At 39.3% G+C, this 24,176-nt stretch overlaps 1 protein-coding gene across 6 annotated transcripts in view; it reads left to right on the top strand.

Annotated features, from left to right (window-relative positions):
• PARD3 (par-3 family cell polarity regulator) overlaps window positions 1–24,176 on the top strand; it is a 663,866-nt gene that overhangs the window by 483,113 nt on the left and 156,577 nt on the right. The gene's annotated exons all lie outside the window — the stretch shown is intronic.

Here is a 24,176-nt window from a genome sequence, read left to right as displayed (position 1 = left end):
GTCCTTGATGCTTGATGTCAGCTTGAAGGATACCCAAGTATTTGTAGTAATCTTCCTCATCCAGACTCTTAATGTTATTTTCGTGGGGCATCTTGATTCCTTCAGTTTTCACTATTTTTCCTTGTTTGAGAGTAAAGTGTGGCATATTTGTCTAAGCCAAACTCCATTGCAGCAGCATTAATATTATTATTATTATTATTATTATTATTATTATTATTATTATTATTATTATTATTCTGAGACCTTATGGATGGACCCTTTTAATGTTCTTGACATAGAATAAATGTAGGTTGCAATTATCTTTCTCTAATGACTTGATTTCCCAGTCTAACCTCAAGACCTGGGTTATCATTGTGGTGTCCCCCTATAAAAGTATTTTATTTTAATTTTGTTTTGTTTTATTTTAACTTTTTTTTGTTCATTTCAGAAAATATCAAGTATTGCAGCTAGTGATGAATAAATTCTCTGGAGGAAACTGTTGTTGGCTAATTATGAATTATAGCTTTTAAATGAAATATTATTTTAAACATTTGTGAATTTCCTATTTGTCATCAAGAAAACAGCAGGTCTACTAACTTCTTCCAGCTGGGTTTTTCCCTAGAATAAATCTTGAATTTTGATAACCTCTGGGGGGTATAAAGTATGGGATTTATTTTATTTATTTTTATTTTTTTATTTTAATTCCATTTATATCCCGCCCTTCTCCAAAGACTCAGGGCGGCTTACAAGCTTAGCAGTAGCCTTCATTCTATGTATATGCCTGCTTATTAGGGCTTTCACACACCCCCAAGCGGCATTATTACAAAGTCAGCTTAATTGCCCCCAACAATCTGGGTCCTCATTTTACCTACCTGGGAAGGATGGAAGGCTGAGTCAACCTTGAGCCTGGTGGGACTCGAACCTGCACTAATTGCAGGCAGCTGGTGTTACTTAAGGAGGCATTAGCCCACTGCTCCACCAAGGATCTGAAATCTGATCCTTAATCCGAAACAAGATCATTGTTTTGTTTCATTTTTTTAATGCACCAAAATAAGTGTCAGACTGACCTACTACTGAAGACAAGTATCCGTGGCTCCTGATAACATATTCTTTCAGTGTTCTTCTTTGCTTGTCAGTGAGTTAAAGAAAAAACCTCTGACATCAACAGTACAATATCTGCCAAGCAAGCCCAGAGAGGTTTCCACTACGACAGCTGAGCTGTCTAAGACCCTTCCTGATGTTTTATAATGTTTCTCTTCCAGGCCCACCATCTGAATATAAAATGCAAGTGTCAGGCGTGACACCTACTTTATAATCTCTGTAAAGCAAACCATTTCATAAAAATGTGTTGACAGTTCAGAGATCCAAAGTCAATTTCAGTTCAACCCCATGTTCAAGATGGGGCTTTTCCCCTTCTCATCTGCAACTCATGTGAAAATTGAAGGCTGGTGATTATTCAGCCTATAGCAAAGCATGGTAAATATTTTTTTAAAGTATGGTTCTTTCAGATGAGAAATATATTAATGTCATTCTTTTCAGTATGTTTTGAAAACATTTCTTTTGAGATTTAATTTGTGATATTGGCAGAGATTGATTATCCAAAGTGTTTAGCATAATCTTTTGGAGTAGTTTTGTAAGGTTTTGTTTTGCTTTATTAACATGTAAATGTTCTTGAATTTCTAGGCATAATAGTTGCAGAATCATATATAATTCGTAGGAGGAGAGGTCTGTCTATGTGTGAACATACTTATTGTTCCCACCGTAAATAAATTAAGCTTGAGTTTATCAAAAGGCATATACTTAAATGAATGGCTTTTTTATGAGATGCAATTTTCAACCATAAACATGATTATATTATATTGGAATGCTAATATATTTAGAAAATTGACTAGAATTCCAGCTTTTTTTCCCTTCAGGAAACAATTATATATGTTACCTCCTGGTCCTAGCTATATTTTCTGTAAACCAAATAGGATGAAGTTTAAAACCTCACTGATCTAAAATTCTGTCCACAGTCTAAAATCTTGGAAAATCAGGTATCTCCATGAATGGAAAATACCAGACTATAGCAGAAGTTAATTATTTATACGTTATTCAGACAGTTTACATTTTTTCATTTTGCCAAAATTCTCAGGACAACTTAATAAACCCAGAAAAAATTGACCATTATGGAAACAACAAAGCATTAGTACATAAAATGACTAATACTAAAAAGGCAATTTAAAATTAGAATAAAATATAAAAGGAACTGTTATCAAATGTAAAGAATCTCCAGTGTTGACATTGACCATTTAGATTGAAATGCTTTTGAGTTCCCAATTATTGTGTGTATTGATTTTAGATCCAAGCATGTATCTGAATCTGGGCTGTAATGCTAGAAAATATGGACCCACATTGGTAAAACACTCATGACATGTGAGACAATAGTTGCAAAATGAACTTCATGTTCTTGCAGTAACAAAATGCAACATTTAAAAGTGCTTTTCTCTTGAGAAAAAATGCTGGAACTAACGAAGAAGAGATCACCAGCTTGATGTAACCATAACACCTTAACTTCATATTCTCTCAAACCATAGTGGGCTCCTGAAGCTGGAAAAGAAAGTGCTTAAATTTATTAATTAACTAATATTAACTCATAAAAATTCCAAGGACATTCCAGTAATCTCATTGATCCCATACATCTCTTGCCCATTGAGTTTCCATTCTTCTGCTACTCTTTATCTTTCCAGACATTCTCATTATCAACAGAAGAAAATACATGTAGTTCTGGGTTGAACTGTGGAATTCTTGGTGCTCTCTGAGATTGCTTATTCAGAGCACTGATGATGTACCTACTTGGATAATGAAATATTTGTGGGGGGGAAACAGCAAATCTCAGAGAGCACAAAGGACACCACTATCTCTCTCCCCCCAAAAAATCTGTTATCAAGTTGCGTCTCTACACAGCATGTGAGTTTCTGCTAGTCTATTATTGCTTAAAGAAATCAGTCAGTACTTATTGGTCCAGGGTTGTCTGTTTTTGGAGCCCATTTATCATCTCTAAGTCTGTAATTGAAGTTATCTGTATTCTTTCTCTTGTTTGTCTTAATTTTTAGAGCCATGACTATTGCTTCTAATATATTTAACTATTCTAAACTTTGTGGTTATAGAAATATTTTATCCTTCACTTATAGACATAGAAATGATACTGTATATATGAATCAGTATTTTTTTTTATTTTTTTAATTTAATTTATATCTCACCTTTATTTTTTCTATAAACAACTCAAGGCAGCAAACATATCTAATGCTCCTTCTTCCTCCTAGTTTCCCCAACAACCCTGTGATGTGAGTTGGACTGAGGGGGAGTGACCAACCAGTGGCAAACCACTTTCAAAATCTTGTCAAGAAAATTGTAGAGACTTGTCATTAGAAGTCAACAAAATTCAAATGGATTTTAAAAAAATGATCAGGGTAGACCACAGGTCTGCAACCCGCGGCTCTGGAGCCACATGCGGCTCTTTCAGCCATCTCCTGCAGCTCCCAGTCCTCTGCCATGTGCAGTACAAAAAAAAGTGGGACTAAAAAAGTTCAACCAATCAATTCAAATATGCAGGGTAGATGCATATCTCACCTTGGCTCCAGTCTTCAGTCAAACCCTGTTCTGTGCATGCGCGCATGTACATGCATGTGCACACATTTTTTGCGGCTCCCAGATTTTCCTTTTGTGAGGGAACCGGTTCCGAGTGGCTCTTTTACTGTTTCAGGTTGCTGACCCCTGGGGTAGACCAACTCAGACACTATATGTTTTATCCATAACTCCACAAATTTCTCGTGTTATTGAATGTTGAATATGAGTAATTTCTGGCGGGCATTTCCTACCACTAACTTAAAACATGGAACACCTGTGTTACATAGTATAATATAGTTTAACAGGCATTGTAGGCCATTCCGTTTGTTTCCTTTCAGTCTGTTCAAGGTATTTTCAAATAGCATGAATCCGATTTAAACTAACTTGCTCATGTTTCACCATGAACCTAAAATTAGCTATCTGTTATCAGCGAGTACTTTTTGTTATAAATATGGAACAGCTGTTTAATATATTTGAGCAATTGCTCTGGATAAGTCTGAAGCAATCGGTTTTGGTTGATCGGTGCAGATTAATCAAGTGCAAATTAATCAAGAAGTACTTCATTTAGATTTTCTTCTAAGTCATTCAGCTCAATGTAACATTTGCTACTGTTGTTCCATATTTGTAAAGTAAATGTAATCTAGAAGAGCCAGTGGTTAAGGCACCTGGCTAGAAAGCTGGAAATGCTAAGTTCTCTGCCATCGTAGGCATGAAAGCCAGGCCTTGGATCTGTTGCTCTCTCAGCCTGAAAAACTTCAAGGATGGTTGTTATGGGGAGAATATGAAGAGGAAGGTGTGTTGGATATGTTCATCGCCTTGTGTCATTTGTAAAAATAATAAAGGAGGGTTACAAATAAATAAAATAACTATTAAAATGAGACATGACTGTTATAATTCTGTAAATATATATTTTGCTATCTGTTTACTTCTCGGTATTGTTAGATTTTAAACTAAAAAGGCCAAAGAACTTGTTCAGGATCATTTCTGGGATACTGATGCTAAAATTAAATGGGCAATAGGGGTAATATGTATAATTATTCAGCAAAAGGGTATTCCTTAGGAAATTTACATCAATAAAGACTTTTTGTTAATTGGCAAGTTAAAATGCTGATGTATTAATGCTTTACAGATAATGAGGTCTACAGGGAATGTTTAATATTGGGAGGTTCCAGGTGAACTGTCAGGACTTTGATTAACCTTTTATATACAGGAGGATCTGGACAGACTTGAACACTGGGTGCTATCTAACAAAATGAAATTCAATGGTGAAAAAAGTAAAGTTCTACATTTAGGCAAGAAAAACCAAATGTACAGGTATAGTATAGGTCAGGGCTTTTCAACTGGTGGTACAGGTACCACCTGTGGTACATTGGCACCTGGCAGGTGGTATGCGACCATCCTAGAGAAGTAGTGGGGGAGGGGAATGAGCTGAACTGGCAGCAGCACTCACAAGCCTGAGCGAGAGACGGCTGGAGCTGCAGGCCTGTCAGGGGTCAGCAGAAGCACCAGGATCAGTGCTGGGCTCCAGCTGATTGGCGCTTCGGGGCTCAGTAGAAGTGCCAAGATCAGTGCCGCTTTCCAGTTGATCTGTGCTTCTTCAGGGCTGTCAGGTCAGCAGAAGCTCCAGGATCAGCGCCGGGCTTCAGCTGATCGGCGCTTTGGGGCTCAACAGAAGCACCAGGATCAGTGCCGCTTTCCAGTTGATTGGCGCTTCTTCAGGGCTGTCAGGGCTCAGCAGAAGCTCCAGGATCAGCGCTGACCCTGGCGCTTCTGCTGAGCCCTGAATCAGTGCCTATCAGCTCGAGCCCTGCCCCTACCACTCAGAGGGCAGATTTCCATCATCCCCAGCCCTGTAGGGGTCTTCCTGCTGCACTGTTGCAGACAAAGGGTGGGGGCTCCAGTGAGGAGGAAGTGGAGGAGAGGATTTAAGCAAGCTTAGCAACCGGAGTGGGGATCCCACCCCAAAACAAACGTGCTTCGTGGGTAACCTCCCAGCACAAAAGAAGTGACCAAAACCTGCTGCATCCACCCAGCAGATGGGGAGGGGGAATAAAAACAAAACACACACACCCCGGTTACCAATCCTCAACAGAAATGCTAACAACAACAAAAAACTAGGACAGGAGGAAGAGCACAGCCGTTCGGGCAGGCAGGTATCTGGGGGGGAAGGGGGCAGCTTCACCCCCCAATACTGCCCTCTCATGAAAGCAGGATGAAAACCCCAAGGGACGAGGAAAAAAGGTTAAAACAGAAGAGTGTCTCATGATGGCTTGCTTCCCCACTACCTTCTAGCAATTTAAATATGTAAAGACCACAAAACAAAAAATTTGGCTTTCTTTCATTGTAATTCAGAAGGTAAGAACAAGAGGATTGGGGGGGGGTTGTTTCAAATGAAGGGAAAGAAGAAATTTGGGTCCATGGGGGGTGCAGCAAGTGAACAGTGATGGTGCATGTTCAGGGGGGCAATCTTGTTAAAAGAGTAAAACAAGGCCAAAAAAATCCCCCACTCCACCCCCAAGAGCTGGATGCGGATGTGATCTTTTTTTTTTCCTTGTTCAGAAGAGACACTCTTCTGTTTTAACCTTTTTTCCTGGTTGTTTTTCGGAGTTTTCATCTTGCTTTTGTGAGAGGGCACCTTTTGGGGAGGTTGAAGCTGTCCCTTTTTCCCCCCTCAAGCCACCAGCCGAGCAAGACACCGCCTGCCTGCACTCTTCCCCCTGTCCGAGGTTTTCGTTGTCATGAGCATTTCTGTTGAGAATTGGCTGGGGGGTCGGCTGTTTGGTTTTTATTTCCACCCCCCACCCCATTTGCTGGGTGATTGCAGCAGGTTTTGGTTACTTGTGTCGTGCTGGGTGGTTACCTACGAAGCACGTTTTTTGTGGGGCGATCCCCTCTCCGGTTGCTAAACTTACTTAAACCCTCTTCTTCCTCCTTCTCATTGGAGCCTCCCTTTGTCTGCAACAGTGGGGCAGGAAGACCCCTGCTGGGCCAGGGATGATGGGGATCTGTCCTCTGCAGAGTAGGAGCAGTATTACTATGCTCACTGTCAATCAGGTTTGATTTCCTTTCTTTGCCCCCCCTCCCCCTGCCTACCCTGCTTGTAGCTTCCTCTGAGCCCCTTATTTTTGGGAGTTAGCATTGCCGGCATCTCTTTGTCCTGAGCCCCTTGTGCTGGGTAACTGTTGCCATCCAAGAGTTGTTTTAAAGTTAGGAATCTTTGGGGGATAGCCAACTAGCACCCCAACATGCCCCCATGCTCCCACTTCAAGTGCAGAAGCCGCACCCCCCTCCAAAGCCCCTGCAGTCACCTATCAGCTTCTTTGAGTCAACCAGGAGGAGAGAAGGGGATGGAACAGTGCAAAGATTAATATCAGAGAAACAGGCACAGGTTTCCCATTAAAAGTGTGGTAAGTGAGTGTACAGATAGTCTTCAACCTACAACCACAATTGAGTCCAAAATTTATGTTGCTAAGTGAGAAATTTGTTAAATGAGTTTTCTCCCATTTTACGACTTTTCTTGCCACATTTGTTAAGTGAATCACTGCAGTTGTTAAATTAGTAACACGGGTGTGAATCTGGGTTCCCCCATGGACTTCGCTTGTCAGAAGATCGCACTAAGGGATCACGTGACCCTGGGACACTGACCATCATAAATATGAATCAGTTGCCAAGCAACTTCAAACAATCACTAAGCGAACTGTTGTAAGTCAAGGACTACCTGTACTTTATCACTTTTTACCTTCTTTTTTTTTTTGGTCATCAAGTTTTTGACACCTTGCTAGGCGATTGGTGGTAGTCAGATATTGCCATATCCAAAAAGTGGTACAATGGGTGGAAAGATTGAAAAGCCCTAGTATTTTATTTTATTTATTTATTTTATTTTATTAATATTTCTATACCGCCCTTCTCCCGAAGGACTCAGGGCGGTGCACAGGGCAAGAATAAAATACAAAGTTACAAATATTAAAAGAAGATTAAATAGTTGCCCATTAAAACAATTAATACACTACATTTATAAAAACCCCAAAAATACAACAATAAAAATACAAAAATAAAAACCCCACCAATCCCCCATCAGGCCAGGCCGGCTTGTTCAAACAAAAACGTCTTCAGATCGCGGCGAAAGGAGCAAAGATCGGGCGCCATCCGGAGCTCTACCGGTAACTGATTCCATAGTTCCAGAGCGCCCACAGAGAAGGATCTCCCCCTGGGGGCCACCAATCGACATTCTCTGATCGGTGGCACCCTGAGGAGACCCTCAGGGTATAGATGGTACCTTGCTCAATAGTAGTAACTGTGAGAGGGATCTCGGAGTCCTAGTGGACAATCACTTAAATATGAGCCAGCAGTGTGCTGCAGCTGCCAAAAAAGCCAACACAGTGCTAGGCTGCATTAAGAGAGGGATAGAATCAAGATCACGTGAAGTATTAATACCACTTTACAATGCCTTGGTAAGGCCACACCTGGAATACTGCATCCAGGTTTGGTCACCACGATGTAAAAAAGATGTTGAGACTCTAGAAAGAGTACAGAGAAGAGTAACAAAGATGATTGGGGGACTGGAGGCTAAAACATATAAGGAACGGTTGCTGGAACTGGGTATGTCTAGTTTAATGAAGAGAAGGATGAGGGGTGACATGATAGCAGATTTCCAATATCTCAGGGGCTGCCACAAAGAAGAGGGAGTCAAGCTATTCTCCAAAGCACCTGAGAGCAGGACAAGAAGCAATGGATGGAAACTAACCAAAGAAAGAAGCAACGTAGAACTAAGGAGAAATTTCCTGACAGTTAGAACAAGTAATCAGTGGAACAACATGGCTCCTGAAGCGGTGAATGCTCCAACGCTAGAAGTTTTTAAGAAGAGACTGGACAGCCATTTGTCTGAAATGGTATAGGGTTTCCTGCCTGAGCAGGGGATTGGACTAGATGACCTCCAAGGTCCCTTCCAACTTTATTATTATTACCTATGTAAACTTTCATTATATTTTTTCTGGATTTCTGGCCTATGGGGCCCAGTCTCAGTAAACATATGAGATTATATCCAGATTTTGTAATAATTGAATATACCCATTTATATCTATTGTAAATGGGCAACTATCATGAAGTTTATTTTTGAGGAAATCAATCCATTATGACATTGTGTGTGAAGCATGTTTTGTGTGAACCTAGTCAACTACTATATCTAATTTCTACCAGTTAATTTCCATGAGTCATACAACATTGGTCAATAACAGTTATAAATTATAATTTTGTGAATAGGATTCAATGTGCATTTTTCTTAAAATTATTTGAGAATTAATTTGGCATCTATTTTTTCTGCAGTTGTATTTCTTCCTGTTTTCTAGAAAGGCAATCTCTGACATAAAAATAATCAGTGAGCCATCTCCTTCATTCTTTGGTTGAGCTGTACAGAGACAGAATATTGTTTTATTAAAGCTTTTGTTAACTCAGAAATTCTACCAAATATTTATTATAGAGTTATAAAGATGGAAAATTTCCCCCAAGTAATTTGGGGTGCTGTTTCAACAACTCATAGTTGTCCCTTGAAGTGTCTGCAATCTCTTTCAATTTAGGACATTTTCATGACAAAACTGAATCCAATAGATCTCAGTCACTGCTTTATGTGCCTTTGCTCTTATAGCAAAATTCTCTGCTTCATCCATGGCTGTTAAAGGCATGATATCATTTTTTGGCTTTCTGCTTTTATTTTATTGCACTTAAAGCTAAACAAGTGTTGAGTTGGTAGACCTCTTGGCAAGAATACTATAACATAAAGCTGTCATAGCTAGCATTTCAAGTACAGCAAGTTCCTTTTGGGAGAACGGCAGAGAAGATGCACATGAATATCATCCAACTATGACTGAATTCACAAGTCAGATGGTGATTTGGTTTGTTTGGTTTAGCACATCATATTGTGCAGAACTATCTATTATGAACCGTGATTATATCCTAGCATGCCCCAGTAGTAATGCTTTATTTCATGAAGCAAGGCATAGCATAATATGAAATCAAATGAACCCAACCAGTGCAGAACAAGCACCAATATGAAATAACTGTAGTTATATTTGGATGCATCAAATGCTTTTGAAATGGGATGGGGAAGATGTTGAGCATTTTCTGGAGAAGATCTTCTGGAACAATATACCCTTCGAAGTATGTATGCCTTCCAGTTTTGTGGCCTTTTGGAAACTGAAAACTTGGTTCTTTTGGCCTTTGGAGATTAACATATCATGATATCACTCCTTGATTTGCTAATGTTGCTGTCACCTTCCCATGGATGAGCTTTTCAAGTGACTCTGAGGCATTGTTTATCTTAAAAGTCCTTTATTAGCCCTATACATCAACAAAAGCTTGCTAGAGGAAGCTGGAATCTGAATCCCCTCCCCTTTGCACAATATATTAAACATAATTCTCCACCTTTCTATTTCCGTCATGAATCACATTCTCCAATTAATTTGAAGAATCAGTTTCTCTTCTGTTAGACAACCCGCCAAGTTCTTATCTTCTCTTATTTCAGACAGCCTTGAGGTACAGTCTTCCTCCTTCCTCCTCCCAGCAATAACCCCAGCTCTTAAAATAATACACAAGTTTAACATATGAAATAGCCACTTCTTCATCTCTTGTCAAGCAAGAATATTCAATGTTAGCAGCATTGACAGTTGCATTTTAATCCTATATTAATTTTGCAGTTGTATCTTTTCTTAATTTCTATAAACCACCTAGATAAATGAATGTACCCATTGCTATAGTACTATTTCCAAGCTTCTCTTTTTCTAGTTTTTTAACCTCCACTGTTTCATTAAATTCATTTATTTCTATTGTTTTACTTTGAATTATGATAGATTATTTATGATGCATTTATAGTAATTCTCATTATTATTTCATTGATCTTTACAAATGCAAAAGTTAGGGCAGTATTTATTATGCTGATAACATATAATAAAATCCACTAACAAACTTTTGTTAGAAGTGACATTTCTATAGGAGATGTTTGGAGGAAAGACTATATGTCTTGAGGTTGACAAAAGTTCCTATTTCCCAATATTTTCAGATTTTCTTTTCTAAAGATATTGAACACTGCTGCCAGAGAGAGAAAATACTTCTATAAGGACCAAAGTTGCTTTTTTCAAAAGACAGCTGGACTTTTTTTGGATTTTTCCTTGAAAATATTTTGCTCCTCATCCAAGATGTTCTTCAGTTCCCTTGTTCAGATGAGAACTGAAAAAGCTTCTTGAATGAGAAGCAAAACGTTTTCAAGGAAAAAAAAACTTTAAAAGTCCAGTTGTCTTTTGAAAAAAGCTCTTTGGAACAAACATAACCTGGATGATTGAGAATCTCCTTAGAACTCTTATAACTTTGATTAATATCTCTTAATGTTATTTTGGCAACCCCTTAATATTTATGGTTTATTCCTCTCCTTCAACTGTAGTTATGATGTATATTGAACAAGATGCTGTTGGGTTCTTACTATTTAAATATATATTTTTTCTGATTTTTGAAGATTCTTCATGTTTCTTTTTCAAAAGAAAAATCCCTCACCTTTTTTTTGTTTCAGCATCCAAATTATTTGAAAAACTAGGTAGTCTGCCTTTTTAAAAAGCCCTCTCCACACCCCCATTTGAAAAATACCTGTAGCTTAAATTGTAAGAACACCATGGTAATCAACTGCAGTAAGTTTTGTTGCCTCTGTTATGTCAAAGTGTTGCCTCTAACAAAAGAAGCTAATGGCAGCATTCAGATGGACTCTTCTCATGCAACTGCTGACAATTTAATGAATCTATTATTATTATTATCAGAGTTATTCAAGAAGAGGCAATGGTGCTAGCATTTCTCATAATCAGTCCTTGAGCCAGATATAATTTGCAATTTGTACCATTGTATTTTGAAACAATAATGCATTTAAATGTATAGTGCATGAAATTAGAAACAGTGTGGTTCAAAGATACATTGGAGAAAAGCCACTGCCTGAATGTCCTCTCTCAGATGATCTTAAGTGGGCACTGCTAATTTAAATAGGTCATAATACAATTTTATTAGCACCTAATTTAATTCAGAGTTGTTACCATCAAGTCTATTTGATTTCATAGACTAGATAGTAGAAATTGACTGAGTTTCTGCATATGGTGGGTCTTTTTTTTACATACACAGCCCTTTTGTGATCTTTGTACGGCTTAAGTATGACATTAACCGTTGATGCTAATGTCCATTTGTTTTCTAAAGCTAGTTTCAAGGCATGGTGTAGCAAGATGGTGGGTTTGTTGTCACTGTGAGTTGTCAGGGGGAGGCACAAAGGGAGGCTCAGCCAATATCAATGTATACAAGTTGCACTTTGACAATAAAGGTTCATTCGTCAAAGCACTCTATTTTTTTAACTTTCTTACTCCAAAATCCTGATAAGTTTTTTTGCATTTTTTAAAATAATAATAATAATAATAATAATAATAATAATAATAATAATAATAATAATAATAATAATAATAATAATAATAAGAAGAAGAAGAAGAAGAAGAAGAAGAAGAAGAAGAAGAAGAAGAAGAAGAAGAAGAAGAAGTTGGAAGGGACCTTGGAGGTCATCTAGTCCAACCCCCTGCTCAGGCAGGAAACCCTATACCATTTCAGACAAATGGCTGTCCAGTCTCTTCTTAAAAACTTCCAGTGTTGGAGCATTCACCACTTCTGGAGGCAGGTTGTTCCACTGGTTAATTGTTCTAACTGTCAGGAAGTTTCTCCTTAGTTCTAGGTTGCTTCTCTCCTTGACTAGTTTCCATCCGTTGCTTCTTGTCCTGCCTTCAGGGGCTTTGGATAATAGCTTGACTCCCTCTTCTTTGTGGTAGCCCCTGAGATATTGGAACACTGCTATCATGTCACCCCTCACCCTTCTCTTCATTAAACTACACATACCCAATTCCAGCAACCGTTCCCTATATATTTTAGCCTTCAGTCCCCCAATCATCTTTGTTGCTCTTCTCTGTACTCTTTCTAGAGTCTCGACATCTTTTTTACATCGTGGTGACCAAACCTGGATGCAGTATTCCAGGTGTGGCCTTACCAAGGCATTGTAAAGTGGTATTAGTACTTTACGTAATCTTGATTCTATCCCTCTGTTAATGCAGCCTAGCACTGTGTTGGTTTTTTTGACAGCTGCAGCAGACTGCTGGCTCATATTTAAGTGATTGTCCATATTTAAGTGATTGTCTTTGTAAATGGTTCTTTCCTTTTAATTTAATCTTTCCCAGATTCAAGGTACACTCCCACAGGTGGCATTGGGTACACTGTGGCTCTGAAGATCTCTTTTCATTTTAAACTTGCTCCATTTTAGCATCAATCAGATGTCCTTTCTACAGGTTTCATGCAAAGCTATTAGCATGTTATCTTCTCCTGTGGCTCCCTGCCCTCTATTCATAGATTGCCTACAAGATCTCCAGAGCTGCTTCCTTTCTGCCACCAGCATCAGGAGCACCACCACCACTGGGGTTCATATGGGCAATCTTGTGGCTTCTTATCCATATAAGCTCCATTAGTTTGGGCATATCATCCAGATGTCAGATTTTGTTTTTGTCTCTGTTGTTTTGTGGAGGCATACTCGTCTGCCATATTTCTGCCCAGAATTTGACAAGATATGCAGTAAAGCACATTTGAATATTGCTAGCTAAATGCTGCATGAATTTTTTTGCTAGTGGCTTAATAGCTGTCTTATATCCTTCACTTTCAGTCTTTGTGGAGTTTTTAAGTATTTACTTAGCTAACAAACCATCAAAAACTTGATTAGGTAATACTGATTGGGAAAGAGAATATTTCTGAGAAGTATTTCATAACAGAGAAGTAAGGATGTGTTGCCCATTATGACTGCATTATCTATTACAATGAGTTTAAATTATTTAGATCACCAAACTTTGATCCCTCCCAACCCCCTCCCCACCCTGCCTCCTGGGATAAACAGACCATAACTAAGATTCTTTCAGAATTCAAACCAAGATAGATAATCTGATCCTACCAAGACTACTAAATGTGCTTGTATATTGCATTCAGTATTTCTTATTTAGCTATTCCTAACCAATCCCAAAAATGTGTTTGATTTTGTAAGATTTTCATTAAACTTCAGTGCTCTTTTTCTGTGGTTGCTCTCATCACTGCTGATTACCAAGACTCTTATCTCTTAATAGAAGCTTTTCTCTTCCTAATCTTGCATCTTTGATTGAGTCATTGAAGCAGCAACCCTCTGTTTAACCCATTACAGTTTGCTCCTCTTTTGTATTTTATGTAAACTTCACTGACATCAAAATGCAAGCCTGATGGCATGAATTTGTGTGGTTGCTAAGGCATAGAGATCTGTAAGTTAAACAATAACTTTTAAGAAAACAAGTCTATTCCAAAGTTCAATTATATAGCCATAAAGCTTATGGCTATTGTCATATATGCATCTATTCACTTTTAAAATATGCTTCAGGCTTGTTTATATAGATAGATATAGTTATAGATATTTCAAAATACATATCAGTTACTCTATAGCGTTCCTTTGCAGGCATACATGAAGTAAAAAAAAGTTAAAATGTATATAAAATATGAGGACAGCATAAACTGAAGTAATCAACTGTCAGCCACCACATAGCATATATGAAGACAACAAGGATAAAGTTGTTTAATTAATCACATTGCAGCAGTGTGATTAATATCAAAAGTTAAAATAAAGGAGACTAAAAATGCAATTTCTTGGCAGTAAAAGAGACAATACAGTAGAAGCAAGGCATTAGTGTATAGCAGTGGTCTGCAACTTTTCTGGCACCAGGGACCAGTTTTGTAGAAGATAATTTTTCATGGGGGGGAGGGGGGATGTTTTCACATGCAACCTAGATCCTGCACAAGTGCAGATATAAAGCTTTGCTTGCTTAACTGCAGCTTGTGTGACCTGGTTCTTAACAGACTGCAAAACGATATCGGTCCGCGGCCCGGGTGTTGGGGACCCCTGCTGTATAGTGGCTATTGCAAAGTTAGGGGCTATCACTCAGAAGAATTTCCCTTGAATAGCCACCTGCCCATTTTAGCCTCTAGGCAGAGTAAATCAGTGTATCCAAAGAAGAAAAAATTACAGATACATGGAAAATTGTGAATTTTGTGAATTGTGAATTCTTGATCACATCCTTCCAGAGATATACCTTCCTTCAATTCGGATACCACAAAAGGGATATATAATCTGATGTTAAGCAGCAGTTGCCCAAAGCCCATGCTCTGAAGGTCTGCTGACCCAGGGGATAGAGGAGAACCTAGGAGGAAAGATTGCAACACCAGAATAAGATACTGGGGCCACATTCCCTAAGAGCAGCCCATACCCTGTCTCCTCCCATATTTCTCCCTATCCATCCCTACCAAGATGTTTTGACCACTTAACCCACAAAAAATCCCTTTCTCCTCCAACCCATCCTGAGTGACTACAAGTTGGAGGAATCTCACTCCATCATTCCCAATACCCAACACATCCCTGGGACTTGGGTTGCTTCAGTTCATACACCTAATTCCACTGGTATCTCAGATGAAAGTCTTGAGCCCAACTAACATTACATCTCAACCAAGTAGCTCCCAATCAGATCTCTTGTTGGCCTGGCAGGACTACCCCATTTCATCTTCAGAAACAAGGGTTATTCAATTGCTACCTCCCTGTCACAGCTCTCAACTGGACAAAGGTCAAACTGATCCTTAATAGGGAAGGATCATCTACCAAACAAACTGAAAATCAGGCCATCCACTCTTAACATCCAAAGATTAAAAAAGCACATGGGCATTGATAAATCAAGCCACAAAAATGACTGCAATGTGGTCTCCCAGAGCTCATATAGAAGGTGTAGGCAAAATGTCCACTCAAAATGTGCAGGGGTAAACACAGCAGCCTTAAGTATAAGTTTGATACAGCACATTGTTACCTACCTATTCCTGCCTCTGTCATTGCTAAGTGTTCTGATATAAAGTTAACCATAGGAAGGTAATCCAGAAATCTTGTTTTGTGTCTTGGAACAGACAACTTGGATCCAGGCTTACTTATATCCTCTCCTGCTGTCTTCTCAAGTGTTTTGTATTCTCTTAATGTTTGGGTGAGTCCTAGTGTGTTCTTAAGCACTCTAGGATTTAGACAGCCCCCTGGTTCTTAGTTGTCAACTAGGAGGAAAACTCAAGCTTAGTAGGTCTTAACTTGCCTGCCAAACACTGAGAAAAAGGACACACACAAAGGACACATACAACCCACTAACAGAATCTCTCCCTTGCCTGGATTCAGCTTCAGTTTTTGGCCCCAGTCCAGGCAATTACTGGCAGGATCAGATGGAAAAAGAAAAGGCTTAGATTAAAGTTCAAAGCAGATAACATTCAATATAGACATCTTTTAAATTGTTCATTTAAAAATCTAATGGAAAAATGTGTCACATATGTAACCTTTTTGTCTGCATCTATTTAAATCCTGTACCAAAAGGCCAGCCCCTATCCAAATGATGCATGGCGTTCGGTAGACCTCTAGAGGATAAAGGTTTCAATAGTTTTGGTGTAATTGCCAATAATGTCTTCTCCATAAACACTTTATGATCATTGTTAGCTATTTTAACAGGGCATTCTTGTTTCCTTCTACGGGTTATGCAGACGTCCCCACCATGCTGTCTGCCAAATGTTTTGGAATGTATTCCAGTCATCCCTTATTATTGGCTGTGCTAGCTGAAGACAATGAGAGTTGCAGTCCAAAACATATGGACATGGAAAAGCTCACCTAATTAATATGTGGAATGCATAGCTTTCTTGAATTATTGACAGTCATGTGGAAGTTCTGTCTGCCAGATTAGACAATTGCCAGATTTTATGTAGGACATCAATCATGGTATTTGGCATTATATTTTTTGAGTTTTATTTAAACATACCCTATTTAACTATTATGTCCTTTCTGGAATATCAATTAGGAAAAGCATGGTCACAACTAGAAAAGATAGATCAGAGATAGGAATCCTCCAGATGTCGATGTTGTTCAACTCTGACCAGCAATACAAAGGATGGCCAATTGGAAGAGATACTGGAAATTTAGCAATATATGGAGTGCCCCAAAATGCCTACCATTATAGAAAATGAGGGAAAATATTATCCAAATGGCTTCAAGCAAATTAAAATAATCTCTTAGAACAAACTAAAATAATTATAAATTATGAATAAAAGTACGTGCCCCTTCATGTATTGAATTATACCCTCCGTTTTCTCCAACATGACCACTAGTTGGTTAAGAACGATATTTCTAGTCCATTAAATGATAAGGTTTCCAGGTTTGACTTAATTTTTGGGAATCATGTAGCATATAAATTTAATATGTGATAAAGCTGATATAACTAAATATTTGGTTGGTCTGGGCTTTTTGTTGCTATTTTTCATTTTCAGATGAAAAATAGTTTCTTCTGACATAGTTCTCAGGATAATTGCTTTCTTATTATATGACACATCTGGTACACAAACACATGCATTTACAAGTGAATATAAACCTGTGTTCCCCTCCTGTCATTTTTGTGAGGAAAATGTATACTGCAGTTTTTTAGGTCTTGAACCCCTACCAAGTAACCATAGCAACCGACACCCAATTTGAGACAAAACCCTAGCAAGTCCATTGTTTGGGGAGACACATTTGTAGAAGATGGTGACTAGAAGCAAGCAAAGAAGAAATAAATTAACAAAAATCAAGGAGAAAAGAATGAAGGGGAAGACGTTTTATTATGCTATCGTGTAATCTAGGAAATATTTTGAATTATAATATTTAGTATGTACCAGACACCCCTGTGTAGAAGATCCATTGAACACATTGTTAATAAATTTATATCTAATCTCCACCATGCTCAAAACAGCTGGACATAAAATACTATGGTTAAAACTGAAATGTCATTCATTAAACACTAATCAGATAAAAGCACAGTGTAACAGATAAATAACTACTCACCTGATTTAAATCTAATTTTGTATCAAATCAAGCTTAAATGCCAAAAAGTAAAATGTTGCCAGAAGACTCTTGGTTTCCTACAATTATTAGATTGGCCTGCAGAAATCTAGAAGCCTCCTGAATTCCAGTGGCAACCATGTTCAAGAACATTCCTTATTCTGAGGAAGTATTCTTTTATTGATTTGTTCTTCCCCTTCCCAAACCATCTTTTTAAGCCAGGAAAAGCAAGATCATATTTTTTCCAAAGATTTTGTCATCAATCATGGATAATAGAAATTAAACTGTGTTGAAAGCTAATGTTAGGTTAATGAGTTCTTTAGACTTTAGAAGATGTTTTACACACTTTAGAAACAGAATAACAAAACAACAGAGTTGTAAGAGACCTTGGAGGTTATCAAGTTCTGCTTGAACAGGTGACGCTATATCATTTCAGACAAATGGTTGTTCAATCTCTTCTTAAAAACCTCCAGTGTTGGAACACCAATTCTGAAGGTAGGGCATCTATTAGTTGATTATTATCATTATTAGGAAATTAGTTTTAGATTGTTTCTCTCCTTGATTAGATTCCATTTATGATTTCTTGACTTTCCTTCATGTGCTTTGGAAAATAGTTTGACCTCCTTATCTTTGTGGCAGCCCCTCAAATATTAAGGAACATTGCTATCATGTCTCCTTCTAGTCCTTAGACTAGATGTATCTAACACCTGCAACCATTCCTCACATGTTTTAGCCTCTAGCCACCTTATCATATTTGTTGCTTTTCTCTGCACTCTTTCCAGAGTCTCAACATGTTTTTTATATTGTGACCTAAACTGGATGCAGTATTCCAAGTGTGGTCTTGCTAAGCTTTGTAAAGTGGTAGCAAATAAAGCAAATAAATAAAATAAAAATAATTAACATGGCAACAATATAATGACTATAAATGGTTCAACCTTTGTACATCGCTGATGGTTGGATGGCCTCCTCTGGTGCAAAGGAAGACCTACTTGGCAATTTAAAGCCCTTGGTATGGAAACCCAACTGGCAAAAAAAGAAACATAGAGTTAGATTTTAAAAATGAATTCCTAGAGAACTATTATGTCAAGGTAAAAATCACCTTTGTAGAGGGCGACGGACCGTGCTTCAGAGAATGCATGATATGCTTGCAGGAAGGCAAGAAAAACACGACGCATAATCTTACTAAATACCTTTTACTTAATATATAATATAAAAACTAAATATATATTATACAGAGCTAGCTCACTACATCCTAACGTAATAGTCAGTAACAGCAAAGAAGAAAAAAACAATACAGATAACAACCCAGAACTTTCTCTAGACATGCGCACTAAACAGACTGAAACCATAACATAGCTAGTCATATGGGATTCACTATGGTTACCAGATAAGTTATCACAACAGGTGCAGAGAGCAGGGGAAATGTACAGTTAGAAATGAACTTTTCTGACGAACATAAAAAAAAACGTGCAGTGACATTCCCCTTCTTTCGTCAGCAAAGTGAAGACTCAAGTAAGGCACATCTTCTCACGCAGATACTCATGCTGGGCTGTAGGAAGTGGTTTGTTCAGCATGTCAGCAATTTGATCACGTGTAGGCACATACTGTAACGTCACAAAACCTTGTTTAACCAGTTGCCTTATGTTTTGATATCGGATGTCAATGTGTCTGGACCTTGAACCTGTAAAACGTGTTTCAGAAATATAAACCACAGATTCATTATCTTCCATCACTGTGATTGGTCGAATCGGATGTGTCCAGATATCTGTGACCAAAGCATCAAACCAGGTTAAAGAATTGCATGCATCAGACACACAAGCATACTCAGCTTCTGTAGAGGAACAAGAAACAAAATTCTGTTTACGCACATGCCAGTAAACAGGACATCCATTTAAAAACATCATGTAACCTGATGTACTTTTCCGTGACTTCTTATCACTCGCCCAATCTGAATCTGCAAAACAACATAACTCTGCATAGTCAGTATGTGTGGGTTCCAACAACAACTTCATGTCTTTGGTGTGTTTTAGATACCTCAATAACTTTTTAACACATGTCCAATGAAACTGTTTTGCCTTGCCTACGTGTCGTGATAAAAGATTAACACTAAGTGCAATGTCGGGTCTAGTCCAACTACTAATATACAGCAGCGACCCAATGACTGAGCGATATAGTGTTTGATCTTCGAACTCAGGACTTGGTTCATGTGCCAAAATGTGAAAGTCAGTTTGCATGGGTATACTCACAGGCTTAGCGTCCTCCATGTTACAGTGATGTAACAGTTGTTCAATCTTCTCTTCTTGTGTGAGACTAAACCCCTTCTGAGTTTTGGCAATTTGAACACCTAAATAAGTGTTAATACATCCTAAACACTTCAATGTGAAAAACTTTTGTAAAGCTTTAGCAAAAACCTCACTCATCTGCTTATTTGGACCAATATAAACAATATCATCGACATAAACAAGAATTATCTCATACCTATTACCGGATCTTTTGGTAAACACGCATTCATCTGTTTCGGACTTAATAAAGCCCATTGAATTTAGTTTGTCAGAAAGACATAAGTACCACATTAAACCAGACTGTTTCAGACCATAAAGACTTTTGTGTAGAAACCAGGTATCCCCTTTTTGCTGTCTGAAACCTGGAGGACCTTTGACGTAGATGTCCTCATCAAGATCAGCGTGTAGATAAGCCGTTTCAACGTCGAACTGGAAAACTTCCAGGCCAAGGATAGTTGCAGTGGCTAAAGCAATTTTCACACTTTCAGTCCGCACTGTGGGTGAGTATGTATTTGTATAGTCCTCAGGATAACGTTGAGCGAAACCCTGGGCTACGAGTCTGGCCTTGTACAACGACTCACCATTCGGCTTCTTTTTGATCCTGTAGACCCATCGAGTACCAATAACTGTCTTGTTTGCTGGAGGGCTTGCAGGCGTAAACACTTGAAGTTTTTTTAAACTGTCCATTTCAGCCTGCATTGCCTCAAACCATTTATCTTGTTCTGATTCAGGAAGATGTTTGATCTGTGTGAACTTCTCAGGTGGAAGTGTAACATTACAAATCAAAGGTACAGGTGTTTTTGTTACTTGCCACGAATACCGTTTTGGAGGGATTTCCTTTGTGGTCCTCTTGGAACGTCTCGGGCCAACCGTCCATTCTTCTTCCGTGTCGTCCTCGTCTTCATCATCGTCGCCAGCAGCAACATCAGCGGCTTGCGAAGACGGAACAGTAGGTTGAGAAGAACTTGTGGAAGGAACATTCTCCTGTGAATCTTGATCATCAGGTTGTGTGGCATCAGCAACATCATCTCTAGGAAAATAAACTCCAGGATCATTAGAATGAATCCTGGACCAGTCAGCATCTTCCTCAAAAGTAGCAGATTGTGAAACCACAATAACATGATGAGAGTCAATGTATTTGCTCCATTTTGAATTATCATCAATGCCCATAAATCTCATCCTCTTTGCTGCAGGACCCCCTTTCTTTCTTTGGGCTAAAGGAATATTCACCATAGCATATGAACCAAAAATATGGAGATGTGAGAGATCAGGCTTGTGTCCATACAACATGAAATAAGGAGTCTGATTTATCACACTACTCCAAGTACGGTTGATGATATGGTTAGCATATTTGATAGCTTCACCCCAGTATGGAAGACTGAGGTTAGCATCTTCAAGGAGGCAACGCATCATGGTTTGCAAAACCCCATTTCTGCGTTCTGCCACCCCATTTTCAGCTGGAGTATAAGGAGCAGATGTCTGATGTACTATCCCATTCTCACGCATCCAGTCCTGGAAACGCTGAGACATGAATTCAGCACCACGATCACTCTGGATTCTGGCAATGTTGACCTCGAATTGGGTATAGACAAGACTAGCAAAGTCTTTAAAGATCTGAAAGGTCTCAGATTTTTCTTTCATAGGATATACATATCCATATCTAGAATAATTATCAACGATTGTCAAGAAATATCTTTTACCACCAAGTGTTGGTGCAAAAGGACCAACTATGTCAGTGTGTACCAAATCAAAAATGCGTGTTGACAGGCGTGTAGCGCGTTTTGGAATTGCTGCTGCCTTGGATTTGGCTTTCTTGCAGACAGCACAGTCCAAGAACACCTTACACCCCTTTAGATCCAAACCTCTTGCGAACTCTGGCATCTTCTTCAGAACACGGAAACTGGCATGACCCAATCTTCTGTGCCACTTATGGATACACCTGGAATGCAAAGGTTTACCTGTTAGTGAATTCTCAACATTAGCATTTTTGTTAGGAACCCCAGGCTTGCTGTGAGCAACCTGTGTCTTTTTTGTATTTTTATCATTATTAGGAACCTTTGGAGTAGCAACAGGATCTCTCTCTGGGACGTCTCTCTCTGGGCCTGTGCTTTTTGGAACGTGTATACTTGCCTGTTCTTGCTGCTTAGGCTTTGGTTTTAAGTAATAAACACCACCAATCAACATGGTTTCAGCAACAATATCTCCGTCTTTGACTATATAACTTGCTTTTTCAAGATGGTGGACCTGAAAATGAGAAAACCTAGACAAATGACTCTGACTAAGCAAATTACTACTGGCAGACGGAACATAGTAAACATTTGGAATGAGAGCATCAAGCTCTTCAATGTAGACAATTCCTTTTCCCATGACCTGAACAGGATGATTGGAAAAAGAGTAAAGTTCACGAAGTTCAGGTTCAGGCTCGTGCATCTCAGTGTAAAGCTCTTTTCTGTAGGTAACATGTAATGCTGCTCCGCTGTCCAAAGTCCAAAGAAGTCGTCTGTCATACTCTGGTTGAGGCTGTGGATCGTTGGTTACAACCAATGTGACAAGTGGAGCTTGTGGATCACGCCTGGAACCACGACCACGACTTTGTCGTCCGCCTCTACCTCTGCCTCCTCTGGAATCTGTTCCTCTGGGCTGGTACGTGACGGGCGCTGGAACTCGTTGGGGACAATCCCGGGTGGCATGTCCCACACGATTGCAGATGTAGCATCTTGGCATTCTTGGAACGTAAGTCCTTCCACGGAAGGCACGCCTCGCTGAAGCTCTTGATGCAGGTGGTTCCCTTAAATGTGGTGCAGCTTGCATAAGTGCCTCTTCTTCGGCTAAAATTCTGCATACATGATCCACTGTGCGTTGAGCAATAGGCACTTGATTAATCTTGGAAATAGCATCTTTCCACTCATGATTCAAAGAATTGATGATAATGCTGATCATTTGAAAATCATCAATAGGATAGCCTTTTTCACCCAGTTCTTTTCTAATACCTTTCATTTTAGTCAAATGTGCTCCAATATGTTCACCAGATTTTAATCTGGAACCATGGAACTCAGACAAAAGTAAACATGTAGACTCAATTGATGTAGGCCGATAACATGTCTCTAACTGAGTCCAAATTTGTTGGGCAGTTGCATCTTGTGAAAACGTGAGCTGCAATTCAATGTCCATTGACATCAATAATGTTGTGCATGCTCTATTATCCAAGTCCCATATGTCAGGGGTCCATGGCTGGGCAGGAGGATTAAACACCATCATGTGAGTACCTTCTCTGCGTAGCAAAAGTCCAACCTCACTGACCCATGCCCTGTAATTCTGCCCTGACTTCTTTAATTTTGAATCACCAGCCAGTGGTACAATGGAAGGTGTTTGATGAGGAATATACAATTGAGGTACTGGCTGTGCAGGTTGTGCAATCCGACCATAACCTGCAGGGGGCACCAGTGGCATCTGTGCCTGGACATGCGGCAGTTGCATTGAAGCTGCCGGTAGTCTTGGTGCTGGCTGTGCCTGTCTTTGAGCTGCTATTCCACCCTGGCCAGCAGGAGGCGCTGGCGCTGGGGCTGGTGCAGTAGCATAACCTGCAGATGACACTGGCCTTCGCATATAAGAACCCGGTGGCAATTGCATGTGGGTTAAATATGGCTGTGTTCTGCCAGGTAGAGGGGCTTGCATAGAAGCAATATTAACAGGAGAAGCAATAGTAACAGGAATCCTAGCACCATCAGGGACTGGAGCCTCAGATAATGGCAGAAATCTTGTATCTCTGAGCAAAGACTCCTCCATAGACAATTGCGAGAGTGAGAGCTCCAATTCATGTCTTAATGCAGCTTCACCAGTAGATGGTGCTATAACATTTGCTTCAGGCATCACTGTGGCTCTGTATGTCCTTTGGGACAGCCCATGATCATGTGACATAGGAGCCTCCGGTTCCCATTCGTCTTGCATGACACTCAATGATGGGCGTGACTTTGGCTTTGGGGAAGAAGGAGGCAATATGGCTTCTCCTTGTGGGTGTGGCAATATGGCCGGTTCATGCTCATAATTCCTCTCATATTGCTGAACCATTGACACATATTCCTTTGCCTGCTGCAAACGCCTTTCAAAAACCCCAATTTGTTCACAGTAGCCTTGCATAGCCCTATCTCGCATAGTTTGCTTGGGGCTTGAAGGAGCAGAAGAAATTTTCTTTGGCTGAACTTTAGGTTTCGCTCCAAGCCTTTGAAATTCATCTTGAGCCCCTGGAGTGTGAACATTTCCAAAAACAGCTGCCAGGGAGCTTGGAAAAGTAGAAAAAGGAGTGACTGACCTTGCATCGTCGACAGGAGCAGGTGCGTCTTCTCCAAGGCGTGTGGCCGAAG

Source organism: Vipera berus, assembly GCF_964194415.1.
Source record: "Vipera berus genome assembly, chromosome: Z".
NCBI classification, from domain to species: Eukaryota; Metazoa; Chordata; class Lepidosauria; order Squamata; family Viperidae; genus Vipera; species Vipera berus.
Note: the sequence above shows the minus strand (reverse complement) of the source record. Positions and strands in the feature narration are given on the sequence as shown.